At 45.9% G+C, this 23,855-nt stretch overlaps 1 protein-coding gene across 3 annotated transcripts in view; it reads right to left on the bottom strand.

Annotated features, from left to right (window-relative positions):
* The window catches only part of ZRANB3 (zinc finger RANBP2-type containing 3), a 615,617-nt gene that overhangs the window by 506,969 nt on the left and 84,793 nt on the right, over positions 1-23,855 (bottom strand). The gene's annotated exons all lie outside the window — the stretch shown is intronic.

Raw genomic sequence — 23,855 nt, 5'->3', positions numbered from 1 at the left:
TGTCAGGGCTCAGTCACTGCACTCACTCACCGGTGGACGCATTGGAGCCCATAAGGAGCGGTGCTCAGATGCTTCCGGGCTGTCACCGCCTGTCGGGCCCTCCCGCAGGGTGTGCCCATAGTGCAGGGCCACAACGATGCAGATAAGGGCTCACAGGCCTCAGGACATCTCCCGGCCACTGCGATCAGCAATCTCCCGCGGAGGCCCAGCACAGCAATCTCTCACACGATAAGGGTAAGAGGATACACCTCAGCCCCCAGACCGGCTCTCTCATCGCACCAGTCAGGAGACCAGTACAGCGAGGCCCGCCGCACCTCACACAGGATGGCAGCCTCTCGGGGACCGGTTGCAGCAGACCGACTTGCCAGCAGTGCAGCCACCCCAGTCGTGGGGCCGGGATCCAAATGTAGGCCTGCTGCAGCTGTTTAGGGCCTCATTCTCCAAGGCAGGCAAAGTACGGGTAACCCATCTGGTGTCGTCGTCGGCCAGCTCGATCATGATCCTCCTTGTGCAAGATGGTGGGTCTCGCAGCTCGGATCAGAGGCCCACTTCGTCGCTGCCGGGCCTGCAGTTACAGGGCCCAGTATTTAATCCCCCACCCCCGCATGCAGGGGGTGAAGGCACACTGGATAGCTTTGTGCCAGTGAGTCGTGGTCCTCTTCAGATGCTGCTGGAAGGCCGGCAAGGGTATGGAGCCAAGACAAGATGGGTCTTACTCCATGCTACGCTAGACCACACCACTGCTTTCCTACTTTTAACATAGGCTTATGTTTTCTTATTTATGCTGTTTTCATCCTATATGCTGTCTCTATTGATGCTTTATAGTTACTTACACCCACAACTGTACTATGCCACTCTACTCTACACCACTCCATGCCATCCACTGTACTCTACACCACTCTAATCTACACTATTCAACTCTATGCCACTCCACTCCATACAATGCCACTCCATTGCACTCTACACACCAATCCACTCTGTGCAACTCCACACCACTGTAAGCCACTCAACTTTACTAACCTTCAGCCATGCTGTACAGCATAGCTAAGAGAGATTAACAAATCCAATAGCTCTCACATATGCAAGACCTATTGGCTTTGTCAATGCTTGTTCCTAATACACCCACTAAAGGTATTGTCTACCTGATCATAGTATGACCGATTCCCATAGAGGGTCAATTATATGCAGATGGACTGTTCATTGAGTTAACGTGTCCGTGATTTGAAGTCAGCGAACACAGGTAATTCGCAGGTGTTTGCTCATATGGTGGCAGGTGCCCACAGGGCTCGGACGGACGTTCAAAAATGATGAGAGGTTCATGCTGCAACTAAAGCAATGTCCTTGCCATATAAAGCTGACTGATCTACACTTGGCTCACCAGTAAAAGATACAGACAGCGCTTACTTAGACAAAATGAAGGATTCATGCAATAACTGTTTTAATTGCAAACTTAAAGGCCAACACCAATTTATATGACAGGTGAAAGTGGGTTCTGCTGGGGTTTTTGTTTGCAGATGTGGTGCAGTGGCAACTGATATCTTCCATGTGTGGTGGGGGCTGTAAAATCAAGCAATTTTATGCTGAGGCGTGTATGAAGCAGGGTCCCTGTCAACTTGTGCAGCTGTGCCATCCCAGGCATTATTATTTTTCCTAGAAAGTCAAGGCAAATATTTGTGAGGCCCTGAATCATAATATGATAGGCTGCACCTAACAGGAATGCTTATTGACCTCCCAATGTAAACTAAGTCTTGCGGCAGGCGGGCGGTATCGATCATGTTCAATACTTTTTATTTGTTTGGGAGGTTTTTGAACATTACTAGTGTATCACTGGAACAGGAATGCATAGGGAATTCTTTGCAAACGCTACAAGTGCACCTCTTGGTAGGTTTACCCGTAGCTGTTCATGAACATTTACTGTAGCAAGAAAGATAGTTTCAAGATAGAAGATGGCTAGAGGACAACCCGATCCCCACGTATTACTCGGCTGTGCTGTTAGATGTTTCCAGGGCCATCTGGAAGAAATCTACAATTTAACCTATCAGAGCAGTCCTCATGGTAAGTGTACCTGTTCATCTTCATGCAGGCAGTGACCAGTGCAATGCATTTTGGGGAGACGACCTTCCCAGAATCCTCTCTAAGGAGGGAAAATGAGGTCCAAGTTGAATGGCTAGAAGGTGGAAGGTGAGCTATGGATGACAGTGGGTCCTTGCCCAACTACCTGAGCTTGCACATGTATGCTGTGGTTTCCCTCCAGATTGCTACTCACCTTTTGACAATGAACTGTGAGAACCGTTCTGTTAAACGGAACTTGCGGAACATGGAGCAGAGTGCTGTCTGATCCTTTCTGGACAGGAACAAGTCTGAATGCCTCAGTTGACTATTTACTGTTGCCCAGGGGCAGCTCCTCCATTTGTGTGGAGGAGAGTTGCTCCACAAGCCCAGAGCTGAAAAAATGAAACGGTAATAAAGTTCATTTGTTACCGTTTTATTATTTAGCAACCTGTCCCGAACTAAGTGTCAGGACAGAGCAGGGCAAACGCTGCCGGGTGGCAGCAGCAGGGAGATGTGCTCTTTAAAATGCCAATTTCTGTTTAACTGGCCATCTTGGGACGGCCAGCCCAACATACACATTTTAAGTTCACTAACCTAGCTGTCTTTGAAAGCTGGGTTAGAGAAAGTGCAGGCCTCCAGTGCTCTTAGGAGCATTGGGAGAGTCTGCTCTATCCAATCCTGGCGCTGCTTTCATGCGCTCCATCACGGTCTGCCTGCACTTGTGACTTTCACCCGGTCTAGTGCGACCACATGTCCGCAAGTGGCGCTTTGTGCTTTTAGGCACTATTTACACTACACATCATTAAAGCTGAATATCTCTGTTTCCACTGGTTTTACTTTTGTCGTTCTGGTATAATTTTATATATTGAAATGTACCCTATTGGGAATTTTTTGAGCTGTGTTTTCACTTTATTCCTGTTTCTGTGCTGCCTACGTACTCTATACTTTGCATCTACTTCAAGTCTGACTGCTTTTGTGCCAGGCTACCAGAGGGTTAAGCACAGGTTAATTAAGTGACTTTTGTGGTTCTCTCCGACAAGGACTGTGATTGTTTCCAGAATGGGGCGGGGCTTCCACCCCTCTCATCTAATAACTCAATTTCTTACACTCTCCGTACTGTGTGGAATGATGCAGAACCTCTTGAGTGTACAGTGTGAGGTGTGCGAGGATACTGAATCAAAAGAATCTTATCTTCAATAAAACTCACAAGTTGACTCAGAGGGTGAGGTATTAGTTCATCCAATCGCAGTTTCTTTCAATGATGTTTCCTTTAATTACTTTTTGCCAATTTGAGATACTTACCTAAAAACTAGTGCCATTTCATGAAGCAGGTTTTCAATAAGTCCTTGTTTTCTATTAACCCCACTAAGCCTGCAGAAATGTGTATCCAATGTCGTTATGGAAAAGAGAAAATTCAATTCCAAGCATGCTTTTGGCTAAGAAACTGGACTGCCCGAAAGACATCCCCATGAAGTTCAAGCTATGCAACTGCAGGACAACAATTTCCAATAGCCACAGAAAATACTGAAGTGGATGAGCTACTCCTGTATCAATTGGGACAGCTTTAGAGCTGAGCTATAACCTCTCAGCAGAAGCTGTTCCCAAGTGAGTGCTGTATGGGAGGTGTTGAATGATGTAGGAGAATAGGATCTGCTTCACATGTTTACCCCCACTTTTTGCTGGTGTTTCACTGTTTTTGGACTTTAGTCTGGCTGGGACCTTGCTATTCAGGGGCCCAGCCTAGCTGCTTCCTCTCTAAATTGATTAATGTACTTTAGGTACACTCCAGATTGGATTCTGGGGTACCCTTGTGAGTCCCTAGTATATGGTATGCTATGTACCCAGGGCATAGGTACCCCAGAGGCCTACCAGGGGCTGAAGCATGTATTGTGCCACCCCTGGAAAGCCCTCCAAAATGACACCACAGGTCTGCTACTGCAGCCCGAGTATGGTGGTGCATGCACCCCTTACTGAGGTATAGGTTCACTATACCTTACTTATCACTGCACATAGTAACCTACCGGTCACCCTTATGGCAGGCCTTATCAATCCTGAAGGCAGGGTGCCTGGTTATATGTGAGAGGGTGCCCAGGCATGAGCTGAGCCCCTCCGCAGCCTTTGGAATCTCTTCTCCGGGGTTGTCAGTGGTGCAGCCTGACCATATACTCTTAAGTGCATTATATCTTAAACGGTTAATGCTAACTTTGGACTAGCTGCACGGAAACATGTTATGTTTGGTGTCGAACAGCTTGGAATCATACCCCCACATCAGTTCTTGATGTGAGGATATGATCCCACCCTTCTAGAGGGAGTGACATGGCAGTACTGGTATACCGGATAGAAATCTAATAGAGCCCTGGCTTCACAAAATGGATGCTGCAGCCACAGACACGGGTCTGGCCTCCTGCTGCTGACCGAAACTCCGGCATGGGAGGCCTGGACAATAGGTTTCCTGTCACAGGAAGGTGTAACCACCCCCCAGACAGGCTTATGTGTATTAGGGTTGGGTGGGAGCACTCTCGGAGTGCTTTGAAGTCCTGCACTGGGGGCACATTTGGTGTCCCTGTGCATAGTCCAGCACAAACTGGTTCAGGGGCTTCCAGCCCCTGCTCTGGCGCGAAACTGGACAAACCCTCCCATAGGTGGGTCCCTAGAGGTAGTCGAACCCCTTCCTTAGGTATAAGTAAGGAACCTCTGTAACCAGAACTTTAGATATCCCTGGACGAAACTCTGAAGCTGAAACCTGGAACTTCGACGCTCTACTAAAGACTAGAGGACTGAAGAAATCTCCCTTGGGGTCAAGGAGTGACTTTCCTGCTTGACAGGCACCAATGAAGCATTTTGCCGGTCTGCATCTACGAAGCTCCTGCCGGACTTCGAAGTAATTGCAGCCCAGGAAGAAGATTTCCAGACATCTCAGAGGCCGACCTGAGTCCCCAGCAAAGCTGAGACCCGCAGCCCTCGTGAGTAGCGTGGAACCGGAACTCCTGGTCACCGTGCACTTTTGAAAGTGCATTGACTTCTCGGCGTCTCTTGAAGTCGTGCTTGGGGTTACTTGTAGTCCCCACCTCGAGCAGAAAATCCACCGAAGATAGTCGGCCTAGTCACCCCGGGTGACCCGTGGGCCGCCATTTTGTGTTTCTTCTTGAGGTCCCTTCGCAATCCCTGGTCCGTTGACTGGTGGGTCCCTGAGGGGGTAACTTTAATTTGCCTTGGGCTTCCCTGGTTGCTCCAGACGTGCCCCGACTCCCAACCAAGTGTTGAGTACCCCAGACCTTGCTGGTCTGCACCGAAGCCTCTTTCTCCTTTCTGCGTGGTTTGCGGTTGCCAAGGGTCGTTGTGTCCAATCCGGGCACCGACGCTGCAGCACTCGACATCCTTCGTGGGACAGCTCGAATCCAGCTCCTGGTCATCCTGGACGCCTCCTGGTCCTCGTGGCTTAAGAGTCAAGCTTCACCTTCTTCACCTGAAATCACCCGACATCGGTAGGCATCCGTCTATCGTCCTCCTGGTCACTGGCAAGTGACCCAGACTCTGTCCCCTCTGCTTTCAGGTTCTTTTTGACTTCTATCCAGGCTTGGATCTCTTCGGACCCTGGCATCTTCCCGGCAGCAGCACTTCTTTGCCAGTTCCCATTGAAATAGACGACGCGACCTGACACCATTTGACACCTATTCACCCGGATTTCCTGGGTGAGGTAACACGAGTACTCCGGTGCTCCCGTGGGTGTTGACCCTAGAACTTCCTAAGTCCCAAAGGGTTTGGTCCTGACTCATTTTTAAGTGTCCCTAATCTTTAAAAATCTAACCGCAACTTTCCCCATAGAAGCTAACAGGAGCTCGCGGCTGTGTTCTCACACTGCACATGGCCCCGTGGGTCCCCTGTGTCACTACCTTGGGTGGTTCCTTGGGGTCCCAGCGATTCTACAGGCTCTAGGCCTTGTGTCTAGTTAAGTCGTGGCTCTTATACCACTAATTTAGTATATGGTTTGGCTCGCCCCTAGGGTCTGACGTGTATTTATGCTATTTTACTGTCATATTTGAAGTGTAACTTTTGTGTTTTTACCTCTCTTCTCAAAGAGACTAGGAGGGTGTGTTTAGAAATAAATAGATATATTTTATATATATACACCTGGTGTGGTTGTCTTTCACTTAGCCATTCAAGAGATTATAGACTAGTAAAACAAGCTGCTTTACATTCCTTCAAGACTTAGCCTGAAGGCTGCTCTCCATAGCTATCACTAGGATAGCTTTCAATAAAGGTTGTCTTTAACCTATCATCCATAAGGGGTTGTTTGGACTGGTACAGGGTGCCCACTATAATTAGTGGACAGCATATAGCGGGCCAACTTCTCACAAATGACTTATTGTTTTGTACTGGTACTGCATTTACATAACGCTTACTTCTCCTGACAAGGCGTTGAAGCACTATGTCCACCCTCTTTAGTTTGCTGAATTCACACATCCTTTCGAATAGGCTCCAGATACCTCCCCTGCCACACTTTCATTTACTTTTCAGCATGCGTGCTACATAGTGTAATAATTTGCAATGTATTTGTCGAGCGTTTTGTTTTGCTAAGCATACAATAAATCAATCCGTGTCAACTTGCTCTTTCCAGGCATACAGCATACACAACGTTTCCCTGGTCTATGTGTGACTGTTAGAACTGGGGGTCTCTAGTTGGCAGAGGTAGGTACCTTTGACCAAATAGGGACCCTTGCTTCTAAGTCAGGGAAAGGGATAACACTACTGGATAACCCCTGCTCACCCATATGGTAGCTTGGCACGAGCAGACAGGCTTATCTCAGAGGCAGTGTGTTAAGCATTTGTGAACACATACAGTAATACAGTGAAAACACTACAGATGGACACCACACAAGTTTTATAAAAAATAAGTATTCTTTATATAGACTTAACACAAGACCACAAACGACAAAAATCCACAACACTGTACTCAAAATAGACTTAAAGATGGTGTAAGTCACTGTAAGCGGGTTGCAATGAGGACACTGACGCTGAAGTGTTTGCTGTGGTTGTTTATTGGGGGTTCACAGTATTATAGGGTGTCTCCGGTCCCCAGGTGTCGGTATCTCGGGTCTTGGCCCTCGGTTCTTCGTCCGTGCCTTGTAGAACTTCGTTCCCCTTAGGCGTCTGGCTCTTGGGTCGAGGTCTCCCTCCGGGCCATGCGAAACAAAGAGAGAGATGCGAGGGTTAGGACACTACTCTTCCTTGACTTTCTAGTTGAGGGACGGGGGTGAGGGAAACACACAGGTGCTGCAGTGCTCTCGACCGGCGTTCGTGACACAAAGGAGTGAGTGAAAAGGGGGGGGGTTTAGTGGTACTTTGAGGCGGTGAGCGTTGGCGTTCAGTGGCGAGCTCCCTTCTCCCGACCCAACCCGCGAAGCGTTCCCGTACCTGGAAAAGCCACGCACCTCCTCCTGGGGCGTGGCTCGGCGGAGCGTGAGGTCCGAGGTCTCCTGCCTCCGGTCTCCAATCCTCCTTGCGGTCTCTGCTTCTCCTCGGCTGTTCCTCTTCCTCGATCCCGTCTTCCTCCTCCTGTTCACCGTCGTGCTCCTTCTCCGTTCTCGTCACACATCCTGGATCTCTTCTCCCGTCCTCTTATTGGCGGTTGTTCCTCTACGTTGGAATAGAGGGCGGGACTGTCATGGAAGGCGTCCCAGTTAAAGGCACAGAGTCCCGTTTTCGAGGGGTCTGAATCCTCGGTGGTCCACGAATCCTGGGAGATAGAAAGCACAGGTCCGTTCAGATCTCGAGGAGACCACCAGTCACCCCCTTTACTGTCGTCGTCCCGGCTGTCCCCGTGACAGTCACTTACTTCAAGTTGTTCATAAATGCGACACAGTTCTCACAAAAGTACCTGGATGCGTCTTGGTCCTTACTGGAGAGAAGGTGATGCGTTGATTCTCATACTGCGTTCCAATTACGATGCGACAGGATGGCGCCTCGATGCGATGATCCGGTGCGATAAGATGGCGCCCTCGATGCGACAACGTGAAAAAGGTGTGTGCACACCCGGCAGCCGTGCGGCGAACTCTGCAACTTTGGAGCCGCGACAGGCCCTGCGACACGCTTCTCTGAGGATGCGACAGTGACCTCTGCGGCGGTGACACGCTTCACCGGTGATGCGTCGGGTAACAGCTTTGACGAAGGCATGCTTCTCTGGTGATACAGCGGTGACCTCTGCGGCGGCGACACGCTTCTCTGGCAATGCGACGGCAACAGCTGCGACTGCGACATGCTTCTTCTCGTTGAGTCGCGCTTCCAGCTCCCAGCGACACGCATGCTTCTGCAGACAGCATTCCCAGCAAGGAAATTCAGAGAGGAGCTGGTGGTGAATGTGAGAAGTTGGCCTGGCATATGCTGTTCCTAGTTATAGGGACACCTTGCACCAGTCCAATTCGACTCTTATTGATGATAGGTTTAAGACAACCTTTAAAGAAAGCTATCCTAGTGGTAGCTGTGGAGAGCAGCCTTCAGGCTAAGTCTTGAAGGAGTGTTAAGCTTATTGTTTTACCATAATAACCTCTTGAATAACCAAACGAAAGAGTAGCCCACACAGGTATATATATAAAATATATGTATTTATTCTAGACAGAATCCCACAGTCGCTTTATGTGACTAGTGGCAAAGTTACACTTCAAACAAGCATTTATAAACACAATAAATAGCACAGAAATCAATGGGTCCCGGGGGGGACCAAACCATATACTAAAATAGAGGTATAAGAACCACGACAATTCTACAGGCAATGCCTAGGGCATTCAGGATCGCTTGCCCCTTCAGAATCCACCCACAGTTATGAGGAAGGGGACCCACGGGAGACGCGTGCAGTGCAAAGAGCTGCTATCGGGATCTCAATGTTAGCCTATGGAGAATGTCGCGGTTTGAAATAAACAGTTTAAAAATACTTCTAGCAGGAGTACACAGTTAAAACTTTAGACTTAAGCTTTTGAGATGCCCACAACCCCGAGAGTACCGAGGTACCACTGTTACCTGCCCCAGGGAAGCCGGGTGCATAGGTCGTTTCTGCTGTCGGGTCGCGGGCTGATTTTCAATGGGAAAATAGTCAAAAGTTCTGCTAGCCAAAAGCGTTGATGATGCCGTGAAGATCAAAGATGTGAAGAATGTAGAGAAGAACCTGAAAGCAGAGGGGACAGAGTCTGGGTCACGGCAAAGTGACCAGGAGGCTCAAAGCAAAGAGCCCTTCGATGTCGGGTGCTTCAGGTGAGAGGTGCTGTTGCTTGGATCTGCAGCCACGGGCTCCGGGAGGCTTCAAGGAAGGCCAGCTTCCGGAGGGCGACTGTCCCACGTCGGATGAGGGTCGCTGCGGTGTTAGTGTCCGGATTGGATCCACTAAGCCTTGGCAACCGCAACCCACGAAGAATAAACAAATCAGCTACAGTGCAGACCCATGAGGTCTGGGAGAGGTCTCCTTCGATGAGACTGTAGAGCAGGCCTGGAGCAACCAGGCAAACTCTTGTTTTCAAAGATAGACCTCCGCTAGGGCCCACAAGTCGAGAGACAAGGGACCGCGGGAGGCGGCAATTTGGCGTGCGTAAAAGGGCACCCACTGGCCACCGGAGGGGACTAGGGCGCTGATCTTTGGCACAATTGCTGTAGAGTGGTTGGCTCGTGAAAGGACCAAAGCACAACTTCCCCACTGGTCAGGGTCGTGTGCTATGCAAGAGGTGGCCGGGGTCTCGGGGTATTGGGGATCTCGGCACCCACGCGGTCCACGGTGCCCAAACTCGTTGAGCACACTCACTGGCCTCTGGGATGCGCTAGAAACCCACCTCAAGGTTTCTGGAAGTCGAAGTTCGTGAGAGCAGCGAAGTTCCAACCGGGTCACTTGCAGTGTTTCAGGTGCCTGCCAAGCAGGGGGATAACTCCTTTATCCCAAGGGAGATTTCTTCAGTCAGCTGGGCAGCAGCTCGTCGAAGGTCGGTTCTGTAAAGTTCCAAATTAATCTGAGGCTCTGGGGCCACGTTATTCACCTTTATCCCCAAGATTAGGGGAGTGTCCAGTGTAGTGTCCACCAATGGTTGGTGAGGCAGGAAAGGGTGGCTACACCCTCTCCCCTTTGTGTGTTTCCCGCCTGGGCGAGGGGCAGGATGCCCCTGAACCGGTTCCAAGCGGTGTATGCAGAATTAGGTCTCTGCAGCTGCCTACGTGCAACTCTGAAAGGACATTTGGTGCACCCACCCTGTTCCAATCCACATTATCCTGTCTGGGGAGATGCTAGCACCTCCCTGCCACAGGAGCCCTATTGTCCAGCTGGCGAGGCTGGGGTTTTCCCCAGCAACAGCCAGCCAGGGTCGTGTAGGTGGCGGGCAGTAGCCATTTTGTGAAACTTGTGCACTTTTAAATTGGTGTCTAAATTCTACCGCTTTTCCCATATCGCCCTTCTAGCAAGGGGGAATCGTACCCTCATGCCCATGGCTGGACTGGGGGTATGATTCCTACATGTTTGACACCAAACACGATATGGTTCTGTGTAGCCATTCTCAAGTTATCGCGATATCGCAATAGACTTATAATGCGGTTAAGAGTATATGGTATGGCTACACTACAAACAACCCAGTAATGATTTTACAAAGGTTGCAGAGAGGCCCTACTCATGTAGGGGTGCCCCCTCACACATACCTCAGCACCCTGCCCTGTAGGATTATCAAGGCCTGCTATAGGGGTGACCTATGAGAGTATATGTGTTGTAATGGGATGGGATATAGGGTACCTATATCCCTGTAAGGGGTGCTAGCACCACCTTACCCAGACTACAGTAGTGGTCTGGTGGTGTCAGTTTGTATGGCAGTCCCAGGGTGGCACAATAAGTGCTGCAGCCCTGGTAGGCCTACTGAGGGACCCATGCCCTGGGTACCTAGGGTACCATCTACAAGGGACTGGTAGGGCATGCCCAGCATCCAATTAGGTTTGTACTCACATCAGTTTTAGGGAGAAAGCAGATAGGCTGGGGTCCTGGATAGCAGGATCCCAGCCAGACTAGTCAAAACCACTCAAATACCAGGCAAAAAGTTGCGGGCAACCATTAGTCAGATTCCACTCTCCTACAGTCGTGTAACAGCTTTGACGAAGGCATGCTTCTCTGGTGATACAGCGGTGACCTCTGCGGCGGCGACACGCTTCTCTGGCAATGCGACGGCAACAGCTGCGACTGCGACATGCTTCTTCTCGTTGAGTCGCGCTTCCAGCTCCCAGCGACACGCAGGCTTCTGCAGACAGCATTCCCAGCAAGGAAATTCAGAGGGGAGCTGGTGGTGAAGTCTTTTGTCCCTGAGACTTCAGCAGGAGGCAAGCATAAGTTCAAGCTCTTGGAGTAATACTTTGCAAGATGATGAAAGTTCTTTGAACGTTCCTTCTCCTCTCATTGGCACTGAAGAAACCACTGTAGGCCAACCCAGCAACACAGCACACTGGCAGGGGGGCAGTCCAACTCCTACAGCTTCATTGGTTCTTCTCCTTGACAGCCGTTTGTCTTTTTGTTCCAGAAGTGATCTAAAGTCTTGGGGTCTGGGTCCTCATATTTATACTACTAAATCCTTTGTCCTCTGAAGGCAGAGGGGCCTGTACCTAGTCCAAATCAGTTCTGTGCAGTCCTGGAGCACTTTGTTTACAGGACTCCTTCTTTCCTTTGGCAGGGTGGGCCAGGGTCCTCAGACACACCACAGGGGGTGGAGCCAGCATTGTGAAAGGCAGGCACAGCCCTATTCAGACCCAGGTGCTACTCCTCCCACCACTCTACATGCAGATAGGTCTATTCAGCCCTGTGCTGACTCACCCTGTCTCCCGGAATCTCCCAGCCCCTGTTACTCACAAAACCCGACATACAATACACAAGCTAGCAGAGGCAGGCTGGATGGTTAGGTAAGAAAATACCTACTTTCTAAAAGTGGTATTTTCAAACACAGAATGTTAAAACCAACTTCACTAAAAGATGTATTTTATCATTCTGAGTTCTGGCATACTAAACTCTAATTTCTACCATGTTCCCTGGGTCAGTTAGGATAATAAGGTGTTCTAATCAAACTTCCCATTCTGGCCTATGGGGACTGGTAGCCTTGCAACAGTGAAAAACGAAAATGGTTGTAATTCACCATTAGGACATTTCACACACACCAGGGCATGTCCTACCTTATACTTACAATGCGCCCTGCCCATGGGCCTACCTTAGGGGTGTCTGATATGAAGAAAAGGGAAGGTTTAGGGACTGGCAAGTGGGTGCACTTACCAAGTCGAAATGGCAGTACTAGACTGCACACAGGCTCTGCAATGGCAGACCTGAGACACACTTTACAGGCTGCTTCTGTGGGTGGCACAACCAGTGCTGCAAGCCCACCAGCAGCATTTGATTTACAGGCCCTGGGCACACATGGTGCACTATACGAAGGTCTGACAAGTAAATCAAATAAGCCAATCATGGAGTCACTAATCAATACATCAATTTAACATAGGGAGCACTTGCACTGTGGCACTGAATAGCATTGGCACAGTGCACAAAGCATCTAAACCAGCAAAACATATAAAAAAACAAAGGAGGCAATCAGTAAAAAATGGAAGGGAGACTCACGCCAATGGTATCAGGTGTAACAGTGACTAACTTCTCCTGTGCAGATTTTTCTTTCTGCTCTAGAGCTTGTAGACCTGATTGTATAAAGGGATGAAGAAGACTACAGATCCCAGAACACAGATAAAAACCTGGACTACAGCAGCTAGTCGGTCATGGAAACTTGGCAGGGCTGAATAAATAATGTGTAATTAGTTGTGTTCTTCATGTTTGATAATGACTTTGCAGTGATGTTATATATCTTGTTCCGGTTCATTCCTTTGACTTGGAAAACATACTGAAAGAGCCAGCCTCTTGTGCCCAGATTCCTGGTCTCATGCATTTATATGCGGTGCTAGTGAAGGTTATTCCCTTCCACGAGCGTTATGATGTGATTGCCCTTGTTCATTGTTTCAGCCAGCGACTCAAGCTAAGGCTTACTACTGACAAGCTACCTGGAACAGACATTCATGCAAGGTGGCTTGTAACCAACTGGTAGTAGGTGTTCCCAAGTTATGTTGGGAGTCATCCTATTATTTTGTAGTTCTGCTTATCCAGCTATAAATGCAGGCTAACGCAAGAAACAGAATGCAAAGATAAATATACAGGAATTTATAGGATAATCACACGTCATGTGGGGGACACAGAAATCCAGTGTTATCCTGCAAAAAAGGGAGTTTGCCTCTATTTCTTTCTTTGTGAGCACGTCCCCTTCGCTAAAGGTTGCCCTTGCAGCCACTGGCCCCGTTCAGCCTTTTAGCGACAGCGGTTTGGCTTTCAGGACTTATATTACTTGATTTTTCCATCATGAGCCTGTGCCTGAAGGTATACCTTCAATAACACACGGAGACTCTGATTTTAAGTATCAGACTGATCTAGAAAACTAGTACAGCTGCCAATCTGCACACTCTTTGGATGTGCAATGCTCTTTGTTTGTTGAAGTTTTATGAAACTAGTGACCAAACCAATAGGTTTGGCTTCTATTTCACTTATGTGCCAGGAGTATTGACATGGCCAATGATTGTTTGCATTTTTCTTTCAACATAAGGAGATGTGTATGGGCATCTGCATTTATCAAATTTCTCTGGCATCTTGGGTTTGAGGGGGTAATGATGGACGCAAGTGCACCTCTAGTAATGACCTATGGTACTGCTACAGGCGAAAAAATTTTTTAGCTGACTCAAGGGACCCCTAGCAAAAGTCTATGGTACTGCAGCCTGTTAAATCAAGGACTTGTGTCCAACCTGAGGAACCTCTAGTAAAGAGGTAAGAAATAAAAGTCTGTATTACGAAAGTGTGATGGCCGTTTTTCAGAACTCAGAGATCTTGTAAATACTATATTTAGTTTGTAGTTTTTAGGTCTCACCTGAGCCAGCGCATGCGCTGCTCTGGCGAGACATTTGTAGCTGCTTCAAAAAGTGCTACCAATGCGGCCACCAGCTTGCGGTCACGCGCACAAGCGCGCGCACCATGGTCCGCCTCTGCTGCACGCGCATCCCTTGTTTTCTTTCACTTTCGTGCAAAGCACGGTTGCCGCGATTATAGCAAAAGTAAAGAAATAGAAAAAAACATCTATTTCTTTACTTTTGCTATAATCGCGGCACCGGCGCTTTACTTTTAACGTTAAAAGTAAAGCGCTGGTGCCGAGATGCCGGGCTATGGGAAACCAGCACTGAGAACATTCATCTGGATAATCAATGCTTGTTTTAAAAAAAAAAATTACAAAGCGGTAACTTTACAATTTATTGTAACAGGTATATATGTACAAAGAAGCGCACCGCTGGAAGCTGTATAATTTCCCTGCTCAGAATTCCAATTCACGCAAGCTCATAATTTCCCGTGCATTTTATTTTAAAACTAAATACATTAACTAGTGCTATTTATAATTCCCAATAATTTAGACTCCTGGAAACAGGCCGCCCGCAATGAGTGACGCTTTCCTTCCACTCCCAACGTGTGAGGCGTTTGAGGAGCGACCCCTTTTCCTGTATCCCAGTGACCATTTATAGCGCGGTATAATGCTCTACAGTCGTATGCCTAGGTATGCGCTACAGCCTACAAAAGTATGCTGCACAGATGCTAGATAGAACTGCGGCTTTCAATTACCAAATCCTCTGCACGTACAGAACCGTCTAGATTCAGTGTGAATGAAAGTGGTACTTGAAAGTCTGGAAAGCCAGTCAGGACGTGTCCCAACACAATGCGTGGCATCATTTGTTATTGTTAATTATGGGCAGGGTGTTGGTTTGGTATTCAGCAGTGCGGCTTTCATTACGAACAGAAAACTTGTCATCTGAGTGCCCATAATAATCTCGTACATTATGGATCTGTGTGCGTAGCAACCAGATGCCTGTGTAATTATTGCAACGAGTAATACATTTTTCATTCGCACATGCAGGCAGGAGACTTGCTTTACACATTACCATTATGAACTAGTCTCTTGCCCGCACTTAGTCCTTCTATATGTCTCTAAGTCTCTCTTTCTCCCTCTCTCTTGCTTTCCCTCTCTCTCTTTTCCCCCTCTGTCTCCCTCTCTCCTGTTATCTCACATTCTGCTCTTTTGCTCTCACTCAGTCCTGCTATATATCACTAACTCTCTCTCTCCCCTCTCTCTGTCTCCCTTTCTCCTGTTATCGCTCATTCTGCTCTTTTGCTCTCACTCAGTCCTGCTATGTCTCTTTCTCTCTATCTCTTACTCTTAGTCTTTTTCTCTCATTCTCTACCGCTCATATTCTCTGCCGATTTCTCACTCTCTCTTGTTCGCTTTCTAATTCTATCTCTTGCTCTTCTTCTTTCTGTCTCTTTTTCCACTCTGTATCTTCAACATTTTGCTTCTGCACACACACGCACACACACACACACAGATGCACGCACGCACACACAAACACACACACACACACACGCACACACACACATGCACGTCCTGCCCCAGAGAGTTATTTGCTCCCCAGGTCTTCCTTTATGAATGATAAGGTGAAACAGTACTGCAAACCATTAAAGATGACACTTTCACTTTTCTCCCCTAATTTCTTGTTCCTGCCTATCTGGCATTTTCTTAGAAAAATTTGTTGAATAATGACCAACATTAAAATGAAGACTCTTAAAAATTTATACGAGGAGCTTAATTTATCATGTACCTTCCCTTATCTCGCCGCGGAATATATTTTCAAGTGTCTCAGTGGTGCTGAGGACAGCGTCGTCATTTTCTTAAGGGCGCCGCATGTATTGGTAACACATTTATCAAGCATTGGCATAGCCAAAAGGTCTCGCCTTTGGGACCTTATCAGTGTTTAGCCATGCAACAGTTGTTGTTGCACCAAGAATATTGTGCTGCATAACTAAATACTTATAAGGTTCCAAAAGCGAGACCTATTGGCTATGCCAATGCTTGTTTGTGTTTTCTACCTGTTTAAATCGAAAGATTTTGCCATGTGAAGAGCAGAAAAACAGTAATCGGTGTCAATATGAACAATCACTTCCAAATGCATTACATCTGCTTACATTCTGAATTATAAACTAGAGCGATTCAAATTGGTAGGGCTTTGTAAAAAAAAAAAAAAAAAAAAAAAAAAAAAGGTACGACGTTTTGGATTTGCCAGTGCTTGTTATGTACTACTGATCAACTCGTCTGAAATTCATCCACGCATACTTTTTATATATTTACTGTCTGGTTTGGTGAAGTGAAGAGAGAATTCTGACAACATTGCAGATTCTATTTTTTGCAATTGTGAGAGCTTCAAGGCAAGGCGGTATTTCTTAGTCATGAAGCAGTAGCCGGTTGATTTTTGCCTTTTCATTTTTTTTTAAACGCTTGGGGATTTATGTCTCTGCATTCAGCATGGGGCCATAGAGTCTCTACAATAAGCACAGTAAGTCCAGTTACCTCAAAAACCAAGGTCAACTGCTCCTCCACATCGTTTGTAAACTTTGTTATAAATTTGCTGGATGAAAAGGTGACTGGAGTCATTTCTTTCCACCGCCCTCTAGTAATATTGCTACAGAGGTTATAATATTTTGTGTAGCTCCACTGTGACATTCCTCGAGCAGACCATGTTTTAGAAGTTCTCTAGTCATTAAGCAGGCTCCTACCACACACAGAGACCAAAACTTGACTCGACATCAGAGCAAGAATGCCTTTACGCCTCTCCTAATTGTTGCTGCCGTTTGCGCATCCAAGACACAAAGCGCTTAACAGGAGACCCTTCCTCAAGTCTTCCTGCGCTTATCTGGCAGTACCTGTATGGACCTATTCGTAAAGCACTCTTGCCTGGAATGCACATTGGCAGTAGAGACCCATAATTGGTCCTTACCATCACTTCCCTCCTCCATGTCCCAAAATCTCATGCAATGTGGAAACAATATAGGTCATAGCATTTTTAAAACATTAATGCATTTCTAAAGCCTTAGCCTCAGTCAGTCTTTACTTAATGAAGCAACTCATTTAAAATAAAATACACGAACTACAGCATAAGAAAACCTTGTTGGCTTATACAGTAATGCATGATCTGGGAGCAGTTTATTTGAGAAAAAATCTACCCTTCTCACCATGGTTGACTACCTTTTGTGATATTTACAATGAGCTGGTCTTCTTAAATTAAGGAAGTTCTGCCCTACATCAGTAGAGCATGCACTGGTAGTTGTCGAAGGATTGTGGGTCTCCGAGTCATACGCAGCTTGGATTGCAACAAGCCACCATTAATTCCAACCAACGCAAGAGTTGTTTGGTTCTCTTTGTGGCCTTATCTTAAATAGTTAACAATATCTGTCACACGTCTACATCGAAGGTCCTAGGTACCTCGTCACACTTCACAAAAAAAGGAAGATATTTGTAAATCCCAAGTCATTTGTGCATTAGGGTGGACAGCGCTGACTTAAGTTGACATACTTGAGGGAAGTAATAAATAAACTGTTGACAGCAGTGACGAAAGCTGGATTTAATGAGAAAGATCGTTTTAAAGAGCACATTTTCCATCTCAGTCACATTTTTCCGCTTTCACAGTTAATTGATTGTTTATTTTTATGTGGTAGGAGGGCGTACTAGTTGACAGTAAATGTTTTGTTTTCTCGTCACAGCAGGGCTCTACCGGCCTCAACCGTCTACTTCACACCAGAAGTACCAGAATACATCTCATGTGAACAATGTACTACAGCAGTCTAGAAGATTTCATCTGGGCACACTCCTTCACAGTGCACATTTTACTGCGAGATCAACTGCGTTTCATGCATACTGGCACAATTAAAACAATATTGTTAGTTGTTACTTGGACATAAAACAGGTTCTTGACCCAAGAGCCATCATGTTTCAAAAACGTTAACACATAAGTTATTAAGCAACAGTGATCTAAAATGTATTGTCAAAAAAACTGGTTTAAAGAAACATGTATAGAAATTGAAACGCATACTGCTTCCTGTATTTACCCTCTCTTAAAAGCAGCATCGCCCTCATGTCAACCTCTCAAAGGTACAGTGTGTTACAAAGTAACAAATTGGAACATGTCACCTAGCGGCAAAGACCCCGCAACCCCAAGGAATTGACTATAATAAGACGGAACGCTGCGTTATAAAATCAGTCGCCATGGAAACTGTAGAGAGAGGTTGGCAAACTCCTCACAACCACATAGATTCAGGTCACTGTGTTGCTATGTAAGAAAGGAACATTTGCGCAGGCTGAAAATTACTCCAGTTCTAAAACGACTACCAGCAGCGACTGCCAACGTCAGTATCAAAAAACGAAAACCAATCTGGCACCTGCATGCTGTGTCTGGATCAGGCAATGAGCAAACATGGAACGGTCGGCAATGTGCAAATGTTACCCAACCATGAACCGCCAATTCTGCAAACACCCGACTCCAATGCCTGAACAAAGGGGCGGGTGGATGACGTGAGAATACCAATTATGGGGCAAATCGATACAATGAGAGTGAACGCTAAACACTGTACAGATAGAGATCAATGAGGTACAGCACAATGATCTCTGTCGAGGGACTTCCTGTTACAGGAACACGGTCCACAAATTATGCTACATTCAACATTCTGTGTTCCGTAAAATGACATAGCTGCCTTAAAGGCGGAAATACGAAGCGAAAATGTAACACCCATTAGCCACACTTTTACCGCCGAACTCTTACACGTACAGTATTCTACAGCCTCCGCCTCTGAGCGCTACCCTCAATAGCCAGTCTAGAATACCAACCTTGTTTCTTTCTCAACTATAATAATATGACAATACAAAGCATAACTAGCCTCAAAATAGCTATTGTCAGAAAGCACAAGGTGGTGTATGTACTTTAAAGTGGCCATAATGTGTTAAGTTTTGCCAGTTCGGAAATCCCATACATAAATAAATGTACACATTTTTCTTTGACCATGCCATACATACTGAAAGAAAGTCTAACAATGTCTGTTTTTCAATACCAATTCAAAGATTCCCAATAGATGGCAAGCAGACAAGTGAAGGGGGTTATTTTCATTGACGTAGTTATGCCATGCTCATAGAAGAACAGTGCACAGTACATGCATAGAGCTTTACGAACTCGCTAAGTGGTAAGAACCCACGCCCCCAGGGAAGTGAAAACTTATCTGCAGAGTTTTATCAGGCATACTCACCAAAGTTGCCATTGATACATTCAACAGTGTGTGAGGGTGCACTCAATAAGTGTTTTGCAGTCCAATTTCAGGATGCTATCATTTTTGTTCAGTTTAAACAGCAATTTTGGACTCAGCAGTTCTACATTTTACCCAACAATTTATTGTTTTTTCTTCTTTTTAACTTCATAATACATTTTTTCTGCCGTGTCGCTGCTACCAAATCCCACGGCTGAAGTACAAGTTCGAATCGGGCAGACAGACAGCAAGGTAGAGCAGGCTGACAAGCCAAATAAAAATCTCAGACTCTTCCCCCATTTTCCATCCCGGACCCGTCGAGTCTGAGCTCTATAGGAGTTAAGCCCCGCTCAAGGCTACTGAAAGACAAGTTCCTTTATATGTTTTAACAATAGCACACTTGAAAATCCACTTGATTGAAATATCTTAACCTTACCAGGCCTGACTGTACCTTCACTTTCAGGGCTTCTAAGTGGTCTTTCCAATTAAATCTGCCACTCAAACATATGTACATGCATACTTATATTCCCTGAAAAAAGGTTAAAGTAAAGTTATAGTTATGTCAGTGACAACATTAACGTTCTCAACTCAAAAGACACAAAAATTCATGAGTTCGCGAACTATAGCGTGTGCCCCCGCCATGCACTGCTTATGACCTCACATATTACGTCACTTATGACATGTTCTATGACATCATTTGTGACATCACTGATGACATCATCCAATGAGTGACTTAGTTTGTTTTATAGTTTACATAGTGGTGGGTAACTACCATATTTCTCTTCTACCAAATTGTGTACAGCTTGGGTCCTGCTAATTGGTGTGTTTACAAAACACCTGTGCTCCTAATACACCATAGGCATGTAGAGGTATTGAACACATTATAAATCTTTGTATTGAAGAGTAGCTATGTGTGCAGGTGACAGCTGACTTGTTTTCATTATGTTCTACACAAGTCTTTCGGTACTACAGAAAAAGTTTCCACAGAGCAAAGAATTTACTTACTACATACTAAGTATTGTAGCAGCCTTTAGTTATTAGACACAATCGTCTCAGAAAGACAATTTATACTGAACATAGAAGACACTGTGCAACAGGTACTAACCTATGAACATGTGCGTATTTTGCTTCAGAAGATGGGCAATCTGTCATCCTCGCATCCCGCAAGGTGTGGGGGACCCCTGAGCTCCGTGGGGCCCCTCTGGCACTGGCAGGGCCCCGGCTTAAGAGCTACAGACTGGGTCCGGAGCGTGGGAGCCCTCTGCATGTATTTTGCAGGGGGGCCCCCTCAAGTTTCGTTACACCACTGCAATCTGTAAAGTTTTTAAAACAGTATAAAGGCTGCAGATAGTATGATATTTAGCACCTTCAGGGCTCGGTATTTTAAGTGAATAGTTGTTCTTTGGACACATTTTGCATACAGTGTACACCGTGCTTAGTAGATACTATTTATTACCCTATAGTATATTTGTCATTAAAGTTTTACTGTCTGCAAATAGTCTAGTACAGAATAATCTCTCTCCATAGACTGATACTGTTTCTTTACAGTATTCACTTCTCTACTTAAATCAACTGCTTTTCTCATTGTAGGTTCGGTGACTGTCAGGGGGTTGATACAGATAAAAGCTGTCAGTACTTCTTATTGTTTTTGGAAGAGACGCTCAGTATATTTAGGAACTTGGCTTGCTCTGAACAGGTGTTTACAGATTGAACACCGTATCCAATGAGGGTTACTCATATCTGTGGTCGATTTGTGAAGTGTCTAGTAAAGGGTTAATGTGGTACACAACCCATACTTTCTACAACTAAGGGAGTTGTTTCTGTGATGGCATTTATCATGGCTCATATTCTTTTGAGTTATTTTGTACTCAGTTTAGAGCTCTAAAGCTAAACCCCTTTATAGAGCAATGTATAAAAAAAAAGCTTAGATGATGTCATAAGTGATGTCATAGAACATGTCATGAGTGATGTCATAAGCAGTGCATTGCGGGGGCACACGTTATCGTTAGAGCTACTAACCATAACTGGTGAATTTCTGTAATTTATTTTTTAGTTCAAAACCGGTCTGTTCACTCTGACAAATTCACCTGATTATACCGTTAGTTTAACTTTTGTTTACGTGATATATATGTTACTCGCGCTAGCCAGTAGGTAGTTATATTAAAGTCCAAAATTTCCATAGGAGAAGCTTTTTTTGTTGACGAATCTTCTCGAATTTTTTTTTAAATGACCCCATTTCGGTTCAGCTGCTGTGTTGAAAGTTTCGGGGTGATCCATCAAGCGAGGGCCGAGAAAAAAGGGGGGGGGGGGCAAAATGCATTTTCCCCATGTTATGTCTGTGGGGGGGTTTTCATTTTCTGAACATGACTACAGCCCAAACCGCTTAACGGAATTACACCAAATTTGGCAAAGCTAGACGTTGGTCCAAAAAGCGTACTTTTTTGATTTGGTGTAAATCCGTTCAGTAGTTTTAGAGATATTAAAGTTTAAAAATATAGATATCGAGGGACGGGAGTCCTTGCAGTGGACTCAGAGTTCCTACTAAAATTTGATTGGTTGCCAACACTTCAACTATGTAGTGTTTGCAGCCATCTCGGGACATTAGAAGCAGAGTCACACAAGAAAAGAAAAAAATAAAGAAAAGGGGGCAGGGTAGTAATACCCTGAACCCCCAGATATGGTAGGGGTTCCCCACAGGGATCCGCCATGCATTAAAAAAGAGATAATTTTTCCAATTTTGCCACAAATTCATGGGTTGATTTGCTGCAAAATTGATAAGAAAACAAAAAACCAGGACAAGCTCTCACGCTTGTTTTAAAGGAAGCCCCTGGGTGAGCCAAATCAAGGGGGCATAGAAAAATATAGAAGGGGGGTGCATGCCCCCCCCCATTCTAGGGTTTAATCTAACCCCAGGGACCACCACCTCCACTGGGCTTTTGATTTAAATTAAGCAGGGCACCTGCACAGCAGACCCCGGGGCCCATCACCTCCCGGGCCTTCTTTAATTATTAAATGGGGGCTGCTCTCGGAAGTCCCCATGGCAGCTGGGGGTTGTTAGGGGCCAACTACCCATCCTGTTACCTCCAGTAAGTTCTACAGAGCATGATTGCTGTGAGGACTTTGGAGACTGAGGGATCCTCGGGGCCAAGAAGCACTCCAGTTACCTCAAGTAAGTCCCTTACAGCAGGATTCCTGAGAGCTGGTCAGAGTCCCCACCCCTTTCTCCACCACTCTGCAAACACAGCTACCAGTTAAAAAGCCAAAGAAATTCCCTTAAATAAAACAAAGGTTACAGGGACGGTATAGTTAGGAAATAGAATTTTTTTTAAACATAGAAATTCACTGAAAAAATCCACAAGGGTTACAGGGACGTTATAGTTAGGCTTCAATTTCTCTTGCACAAATCCAATGAAATTCAGAAGTTATAGTTACCAGAGCTAATTAGATATTACGCCCCCACAATGCACTGCTTATGACCTCACAAGTTACATCACTCATGATACGGTCAGTGACATCACAGGATCACATCATTTGAAATCAAATTATGGCTAAAGAGCATTACAATTAGATCAAGTAGATTATTTAAGTCACTTTACCTTAAGGTCCAGTAACATTTTAATAATTTTTCGAGGCCTGCAATGAATCCCATTGCCCACCCATAACTTCTCCACTGCTTGTTCATCTTTAGGACAGTCAACGAAAGCAACCATTTTCAAACAATCACCAGGATACATTCCTAGAAAATGGATGTCTAAGCAAGGTCTGCTAGGCTTTATCTTCAAAATAAAAAAAAGATAGTATGAGGCCTACATTTTCAGCACTGGATGCTATAATAGCTAATGCACACAACAATAATAAGGATTAAGCAGAGGTAATCACAGGTGCAGAGTTGAATAAAAGACATAGTAGAATAAGCCGTCGCAGAGAATTGATGATAAAGTTAGATAGGAATTAGAATACTTCCTAAAAATAATAAAATTAATACTAAAAATAGCATTTCTAAATTATGGTTGTAAAGATAAATATTTTGAAAAAGAACACTTCCCAAAGTAACTAAACAAAATGGTCGCACACTGCTGACCTACCTACGTGTTACCCCAATGAACTGTTGTCCCTGTAGTCAGCGTCGGCGGGTACGCCTATGCTCAGTGGTGCGTGCAAGTCAGAGTAGCGTTAGCCATCCCTGGACACGTGTTTCGAGGTAGTTGCCTCTCGTCAGCAGGGAGTAGGAAGAGTGTAGGGTTGCTAGTGTAGGCTGCTAAAATCATATCAGGTCTGGTACCTCTCGTAGCAACGCAGGTGCGTAACCTAGAGCCCGTCGGCTCTCGGGGCTCAGGGAGCCACTAAATAACTAAACAAAATGGTCGCACACTGCTGACCTACCTACGTGTTACCCCAATGAACTGTGGTCCCTGTAGTCAGCGTCGGCGGGTACGCCTATGCTCAGTGGTGCGTGCAAGTCAGAGTAGCGTTAGCCATCCCTGGACACGTGTTTCGAGGTAGTTGCCTCTCGTCAGCAGGGAGTAGGAAGAGTGTAGGGTTGCTAGTGTAGGCTGCTAAAATCATATCAGGTCTGGTACCTCTCGTAGCAACGCAGGTGCGTAACCTAGAGCCCGTC

This window comes from Triturus cristatus, chromosome 3_1, assembly GCF_964204655.1.
Source record: "Triturus cristatus chromosome 3_1, aTriCri1.1, whole genome shotgun sequence".
NCBI lineage: Eukaryota > Metazoa > Chordata > Amphibia > Caudata > Salamandridae > Triturus > Triturus cristatus.
This window is presented reverse-complemented; position numbering and strand designations above follow the sequence as displayed.